General features: G+C 37.7%; 1 long non-coding RNA gene across 1 annotated transcript; it reads left to right on the top strand.

Annotated features, from left to right (window-relative positions):
- The first annotated feature begins 3,799 nt into the window (after window positions 1-3,799).
- LOC145654718 (uncharacterized) lies at window positions 3,800-5,418 on the top strand. The gene is made up of 3 exons (XR_014120924.1): window positions 3,800-3,948; window positions 4,680-4,763; window positions 5,143-5,418. It is a non-coding gene; the product is annotated as an uncharacterized LOC145654718 (long non-coding RNA).
- Window positions 5,419-8,817: the final 3,399 nt, after the last annotated feature.

Here is an 8,817-nt window from a genome sequence, read left to right as displayed (position 1 = left end):
CATGCATACCAAGTCCAGTATGCATCCAAACATTGTCAGAATAGTAGGAGTGCAGACTTTGAAAAATGGTCTTGTCATATAAACTCAGTAGCTTTGTCCCTGGTTGTCTGGTTAGGATTCGGAGCTTTCACCGCTGCAGCCTGGGTTCGATTCCCGGTCAGGAAAAAGCCTTTTCTTATGCTCATATAAAATGACAGATTCTGCATTAAAACATAAAGTTTGTGTGAGTTGGAGTTGAGCCGACAGCCTAAGGATGACAGTTTTAACTTCTACTCTACCAACTGAGTTATTGAAAGCGACATGCAAGTAATCCCACATGTCCAAACACCAGTATGTTGGCAAGAAACACAGCCAGTTTTGGATCTTTCAATTGTTAATTTCATTTGACACAAAGAAGAAAGATCGTATTGTATAAGTTGTTCAGCTACAAACAGATATATCTTTTGATGACATTTGGAATCATACTGGACTTTGTGTACATGATTGGAGAAAGGCCATAAATGGTTAGAATAACATTCAGTGCTTTTGGAGAAAAGTTTCGAGAGTTTTGTCATGTAGTGAGAGAAATGAGTGGCTGAAATATCAGGCATTAAAAGTGCAATTTGCACTCATGGAAAGAAAATTGCTTTCATGTGGACCGCATTGAGATATCGATCTGCCTGTGGAACATAACACCTCTTAAGAGGCTAGATTTGTGCTCTCAAGCTGCGATGGTGGTCTTCTCATGGCTTCTAAAAGAAGAGGCTGTGGTCAGGGTGGAGTGAGTCTTTGATAACCAAGATTGTTGTTGTTTTGGCCTTCGAATAGACAATGGCATTACCCAGTGTCAGGTCTTTCTCAGTAAACTGCAGAGAATGATATAGAGGGCAAGAAATGGTCAAGCACAGTTTTATTGGGTGTGTGACTGTAAAAAACACTACAGCTCTCTGATACATTTTTGGTTCAAGATTTAATCATCATGCAAATGATTGTGATTAATGCTTTGTCTGTTTAATTCAAATATTATACTATAAACCTAATATTTTAATAGGGTTGGCAACTTTCTAGTTCCGATTACTACATGTGTGTGAAGTACAGGTGCTGTAGCTATACGATATACAATTGTCCACAGTAGCCTAATTATAATATATACAACCAAAAATCCATCTAAAATAAACACCAGAAACCTGGACTAAGGGTAATGTACATAAGTACATTAAATCTAGGTAGGACTGCTCAATAGCTAGGATAACAGCAGAACAATTGTCCCGCCGTATAAGCAAAATGAGAGCCTGCTAAGGCCGCCAAGAGGGTGCCAAAGACCATGTATTTATTTCTATTTGTTTTTTACCTATGTTATGTCAGTGGCAGCTCAGATTTCTGCATAGGGCCCCAAACAGGCTTGGGCCAGCCCTGGTATCACAGTGTCGTGCACTGGAAAACCATCAAACCTGTTGACTATGCTACCAGTGTTGTTCATGTAACTGTGCAAATAAACTGCAAACACAATTACTTTTAGAAGTATCATCCAGTTTCTTTTCACAATTGCCAAAATGTAATGAATCACAGCCAGTGTTCTAAAACAGACCTGGAATGTATTCCTGGTTGATGTGCCCTGTTTCTAGTTCCAAAAAAAAAAATAAATAAAAAATTGGTGGATGAATTTTCAATGAAAGTGCTTCACTCAGCAGCCATTAATGATTCTTATATCCAGTATGAATAAATTGAAATTCCTATCCTTGTATCAGGTGCAGCAATTATGTGTAACAATTGTGAAGCAAAAAAGCAATAGCAAAATTTTAATATAACTATATAGGTAATATAGAACATGATCTAATGATATTAATTAGGCTATGCAAATAACACAACTACTTCGGTAGCAGATCATTCATGCCTGTTGAATAGGCAGTTTTCTGCTTTGCAGATACTTGAAATCTTTTACTAATCTTTCCCCAAATCCAGTAGGAGCTGCCTTTTACATTAACATGCCAGGATACAAACTGACTGGATGTTTAATCTTTCTAATGGGTAAGCTATATTCTTATAGTCAAGAAAGATATTTTTAAATTATTAATCAGTTAAGGAAGTCAAGCTATTCCATTTTGCTGAGATGAAGGAATATTGCATAACCCTGTACTGGCCAAATAATTAGATTTGATGTTCTATTTTGTGGATTAATCCCATAACTGAATTATTCACATGGTTTTATAGCCATGGTTAATACTTGCTGTCAAAATGCTGAGGTTCATAAGAACCTCTTTCCTTCATAAGGAAGCTTCCTGTTTTTGAAACAGGTAGTTTCAGCATACTAGCTTTTACTGCTCTCTATCTGTTTAACAAATGTTTTGTTGGATTTAACTACTTTCTACCTGGAAACTGGCAACTTCCATGGAAAACTATTTTATCATCACAAACTATATCTAAGGAACTACCACAAACATAAGTAATGTTAACATTTTGCTTTTTCATCATGACTTATGTTCTGTTTCAGAGCACTGAATGCAGCATGTTTATTCTTCGTCATTAGTGGCAGTTTTATCTGTGAGAAGTGTAGATGAATTGCTAGTCTGACAGACAGTACGCATCCAGACAGCAAGGCGAAAGGGTGACGTTACGGCAAAGTAGACGAGCTTCCACCAGCTCATGGGACCACTACACATCCCCAACATTAAGTAACAAAATCCCAGAGACCTTCTGCCTGTACTGGCCAGACTTCAGATCAGAAGGTGAGAGAATACAGTCATGTGTTGTGTGGCTCAGATTGTTCACACAGTTAGTAACAGTCCAAACACTTTAATTATACTGTACAGCATGAGACCTGGAAATGTGTGTATGTGTGTGTGTGTGTGTCTTCTCCCCAGGCTGAGCTCCAGCTTTGTAATGTCCATCATCAGAGAGATCTATCAGACTGGCTCTGCTCACTGTGTGTCCAGCTTGTTGAGTTCAGCAGAGAACTGCATCAACCTGAACAGCAGAGAGCTGGACTCTGTCCACTGTGCTGCCCTGCGCTTCACCCTCCAGCACTGCACAGCAGTCTCTCTCAGCCTGCTTTTCACCTCCATACCAAAGGCGGAGTTGGAGAGCATTGAGCCACTGCTCTAACACGTCTCCCATCTCAGGCTTGAACTTTTCTCACAATCAGAATTTTAACACAGAACTGGTCTGTTTAGGGAGTGTTATATAAATGTTTATGTACGTTTATGTGTTTTTCACGAGTTTCCTCAAAAGTCATTTTGTGCCAGCATCATTTAGGTTTTATTGAGACTCCTGTCAAGTAATCAGCAATATCCATGGATATTTACCTAGAATAAAATGACTTTCTGGAGGAAATTGGTAAATTTAAGTGAAATATTTATATTAATCCGAAATTAACTGCCCAGCCACTGTCTGTGTGTGTTTTATTTTCTCCGTGTTGACAGGAGACACACAGACACACACACACACTGACTCTGAGCACTGAGGACTGCAAAGTTGTCTCCATGGTCATCCAGAGAGTGAGCTCTCTCACACACACACACACACAGCTCACTCTACACGGCTGTGAGGGCAACTCTTCCCCATTTTACACACAGTCACCCTTCAGTAAGCCAATGACTCAACACCACACAAACTAGGGAAACATTCTGGAAAAGGGAAAAGAATTTTATCATTTGAAACAAAATGTGTGTAAATAGCATTAATGTTAGTAGTTATGTGAGTGTGTTAGTGTTTTGTGACTCTACATGTTGGTGAATGTTGAGTGTGTTCAGCTGCAATAAAGCCAGGCTGCTCCAGTTCCTGTCTCTTCTCTGTGTGGGGACTGATATGGCCTGTAGGTCACTGGCGCTGTTTCTGGAACATTCTGAAGGGCTGTCAGAACTGGACCTTAGCCACTGTCAGCTCACTGACCACTGCCTGCAGCTGCTGTTCCCACACCAGCACAAAGCCCACATCCTGGAGTGAGTGGACAAGCGGGAGGAGGAATGTGTAGTGAGTCTTGATTGTTGAGTGCACAGTGAACACTAACATAGATATAACACATTTTACTCTTTTTCTCACAATTTAACACAAAATCCGGCATGTGACTGAACATAGAAGCTGTGTGTGTTCATTGTAAAGCATTGTATGTTCCTTGAAAGGCTCTATATAAATGTAACTTTGCTCATTCAGTCATATCCTTTGTTCCTTCAAGGACTTATTTTTTTCAAAAGCAAACAACAAAAAGCTTGATTTTCTTGGTGATTTTATTTGGAAATGACGACCTCTCTCACTGGCTGACTGGTTCACTGATCACTGCCTGTACTTGGCAAGATGGACCTCTGTGGTCTACAAAATATCCAGACTGCTTGTAGAAACACATGTTCTCATTAAAAAGAGAAATAAGGCATAACAGACTCTTTATGATTTACAGTTTCATGCCTGATAGATAACAAGTCATGTGTACAAGAACTGAAATAAATGATATTTTGTTTAAAATGTCAGAATGCATAATTATCTGGCCATTAATGACTCAGGTCCACTGACACAAATATACTATTTATTTCTTTGCTTATTCATTCATTTGCTAATTCAGTCATTCGTTTATTCATTCATTCGTTCATTAATTTAATTCATTGATATATAAATCTACAGGTGTTTGTACTACTATGCGGTGATTTAGTAGAGGGAGGTGTGTTTGGGAATCCTGAACAATGTGGTAATTATAATCCATCTTATTTCAGCCTCAGTCACAATGACATCACTGATGTGTCAGCAAAGAGGATCTATGATACTTTCTCCACCAACAACAATATTCACACTGTGAGGTAACTGTGTGTGTGTGTTAAGGCATGTAAAATAAGGCTGTATTTATTTGAGTTTAAAATTTCAAATTTAAAAGCCTATTTTGATTTTATAGGCTCTTCAACAACAGAATTACAGGCATACAAATCTTCCTCTCAGACAAGTGCTTTGAAGTCTGGTGATGCTGATGTGTTGTTGGCACTGTAATGATGAGATTTGATTTTTCTAGATTATTGGGACTATCCAAATTATATTTTTGTTTTAAGTGAAAAAATGTAATGATTAAAAAACAAATTTTAGTTATCTTATACATTTTAAGATTACATATAAAAATCAAATACTCAAAATTTATTTATAAAGTACTTTTTAAAATTGTATTTTATTTTATTTTATTTACAACAGGTGCTATTACAAAGCAGCTTTTCAAATGTCCAAGTCCAAGGCCCCAGTAAGCAAGCCAACGGGTGACAGTGGCAAGGAAAAGCTCCCTAGAGCATGAGGAAGAAACGTCGAGAGGAACCAAGACTCAAAGGGGGTCCCATCCTCCTCTGGCTGTTTAAAGAGAGACATAAATTAAAAAATGAAATAAGCATTTAATGTTTAGTCCAACTTTCTGGAGGTTCTAGACTTGTGTGCATGTGTCCGAGACCCAAGTCGCAAGAGAACGTCCATTAAGGGCAAAAGAGAGTAGCTGGTTGGGGTGGAGGTGGTGTGGGCTACAACAGGGGACATCAGGGGATGATGGGAGTAGTCAAGGCATCTGAGACAGGATGAGGCTCAGTAACATCACGACATCAGGGGTAGGTGTACCTCGGCAGAGTCCACTATCAGTCCAGTGTATTAGAGCAATGATGTTTGATTCCTACTCAAAGAACATGTGATATTTCCAACATTCACTTTAGGTATCAATGAAGTTGTGACATCAAGCAAAGGAGGACAGTGAGACATGAGTAGACAAGCACAAGTTGGACTTATTAGGGACAATGAAACAAAACCTGAAGACAAGAAAACAGAAATGAAAGCCTGAGTGAGCTGAACTGAACTGAGTCAAACTCCTACCGCTATATGGACCTAGCTCTGTAATATAGTTGAAACTGTAAGTTGCTATAGATAAGCGTGTCTGCCAGATGTAAACAGGAGATCACATTAAGCAGTGAAGTTGTGCAGTGTGAACATGACATCTGTCTTTTACAGCAAAATCAGATTATTTTATTATGCTTTAAATGTCTTCATGGTCTAGCAACTCATAATGGCATTAGCACTTGAAAGCAAAAAAACAGAAAAAAAAAACAAACCAACAGCAAAACAAAAACATCTCAAAACACACTTATTGCATTGAGTTCTGTTTAGATGACTTTTGATTTTATATTAACACATCTACTGTTATCTATTTACCTTTTCCTTTTATCATTATATATGTCATTTTATTTTTTATCCTTTGGGCAATTAGTCTCTTCTCAATGCATTTTATTTTTTGTGTGCAGAGAGAAGGGGTAAGAAGATGCATATACAGAGGTCTGGACTAGCCGTGCTGTCAAAGGTTAGGGGAAATGAAATAAATAAATGTTCCAAAATGTTTTTTAAATAGTTTAGTATCCAACATTTTAAATTCTAACATTTATGGTTACCCCCAGCAGTGATCAGTGTTAGCTCAGTGGTTAATATACTTGACATGTAGTCAGAAGCTTACCGGTTCCAGCCCTACTGCTGCCAAGTTGCCACTGTTGGTTTGCGGAGCAAGGCCCTTAACCCTCAATTGCTCAAGATATACTCACTCGTAAGTCACTTTGGATATAAGTATCAGGTAAATGTATGATTGTGTTTTTTATAATCTTGTACACATAAATGTCATATTCAACCAGAATATGTAAAACACACTGTCAAATCGTGTTTATAAAAATACGTTTTAGTTTTAATTAATTTCTGTAACTTCATGTCACTTATGTTGATATGGTTGTTGGCTCAGACAACAATGGCCACAAGAGGGAGACAAAGAGCTTCCCTAGTAATCAATGAAAACAGGAATACCCTGTAACTGTATGCTATACTATTCTTTTATTTTATATTTTTCCTTGATGTCCACTTACAATGTTTGCATGGCTTTATGTTCCAAAAATAATCATAATCTATTTTACACAAATATTTTCCAACCTGTTTATCTTGTAGAATTAAATAGGACATGTATTACATTACGAAGAAAGAATTCTGCGCTGCATACACTTAGACATCGGTAATATAACTTGCAGTTATATAACTTCTAGTGAAAATCCTTGAAGCAGTCAACACCATCATCTGAGTGAGCTCCATTTAACCCTCTGAAGTTAAACAAAGAATTGCAGCTAAATGTGTGAACATTATCACGTGTCAGTTCATAACAAGTTAAGCTTCATAATAAGTCACGAAGTCAAGAAAATTCATACCTAAGCATTACCTTGTTTGATGTGTTTATTGATGTATTTGGGTATAACCAGGTCATTTGCCTGTTTTTATGTATTGATCTTTATTGCTCCAAAAAACTACTCACGTCTTCCAATGTTCTTGATCCCCACTTCTAAGAAATAGTAAATGGACTAATCCTAGTTGTGGATAAGTATAAGACTAAACAGCTGTGAACTAATTCCACACGAGGGGAGTCATCACTGGAAAGGTGTCCTGGTGCGAGGTGTGCAGTGGTCCCTGTCCTGCGAACACAGAGAGACACAGAGGTGAGATACCAGTTAAAAAGGTTTGAGAAAGTACATCCTCCACTGACCAGATTCTGTTGTTTAAATGTAAATGGTTCTGTGACTTGAACAGGTCTGCTCCTTCTCTCAGCCAATATAGAAACAGCTAACTGCACTACAACAAGTACACAAGGTGTAATGAACTTGCTATGAGAATGAACTCAGTAAGTAACTCAAAAAGGATAGGAGCTTCTCCTTCCTGTTTTCTTTGTTCTCTTCTTGTTAGTGTTTGTATTTGCTCTTTCAAAACACTCCTGCACTCATTCCTCACACTAAAACATGAACCTGGTGTTGTTTACACAGTGACTTGGTGTGAGGCATCTGATCCATGATTTCCCCCTGGGGTCACAGGTCTCGTTTGACGCCTTTTTTTTCTCCTTAAGACAAAAACAAATTCAAATAAGAGCAGAAAAACTGAGCAGAAATAAACAACTATTAAAATTCTAGATGCACTGTGGAATGTTCAGAGAAAAACAAGACACTCCAGTCTCTATTGTATTTAATATGTGGTATTTAACTGTCAATATGGGGACATTACGACAAGGGAGTGGGCTCAGCTGACCTGTCTATGATTTTATTTTATTTTATTTTTTTAATCCTAGTCTTTGATTAAGTTAAGGAATTTTTCTTTCAAAGAAAAGAAAAGGGATGGAACATGTGAAACACAAACAGAAAAATAGGTATGCATTTATCTAATAAACTGATGACTACGATTAGGTAAGACAAGCTTTAGGATATAATAATAAGTGTATAATTTCCATCACACTTTTCACCTGAGTCTCCTGTGTTTCTGAATAAAAGAAAGTAATATAACACAAGCAGTTATACAATTTCCGAAAGGCATATTATTTAGAAATAAAGAAGAACTTGGTTATTATTTGGTTATTAGGACACATGAGGAAAGCATTTTAGTTGCATTCATTTTGCCAAAGACATCCATGACTGAAACAAGCTTCCTGTCACCACTGACCACCCTCCTAGCGTTCATGTCTCCACGGTTTCCCTGTCTAGTGTCTTTATTTTGATTTACTCCCTTGTTGTGGTTCCATTCCTTCGTTTCGTTTTCAAATTTGCATTTGTGTCTGGTTTAATGCTCATGTGACCATGTTTTTAAGCCCTGTTTTAGTTTAGTCTTGTTGCTATTTATTGTAAGTCCAGCTGCTGTTTGTTAATCGAGGCTTCCGTGCATGTGAATATAAGCCTGAATGTTTATCCTCGCCCCAATGTTATAGCCTGCATCCCTGGTTTGTCTTCGTGCACTTTTCTTTACTTTAGTTTATCGTGAATTCTCGGACTCTCCATGTTAATAATTTGACCCTGGACTTTGGATTTGCCCCTAATAAATCTCACTCTT

Source organism: Electrophorus electricus, unplaced genomic scaffold (assembly GCF_041902795.1).
Source record: "Electrophorus electricus isolate QZ-2024a unplaced genomic scaffold, ASM4190279v1 Scaffold147, whole genome shotgun sequence".
In the NCBI taxonomy this organism is placed as follows: Eukaryota; Metazoa; Chordata; class Actinopteri; order Gymnotiformes; family Gymnotidae; genus Electrophorus; species Electrophorus electricus.
Note: the sequence above shows the minus strand (reverse complement) of the source record. Positions and strands in the feature narration are given on the sequence as shown.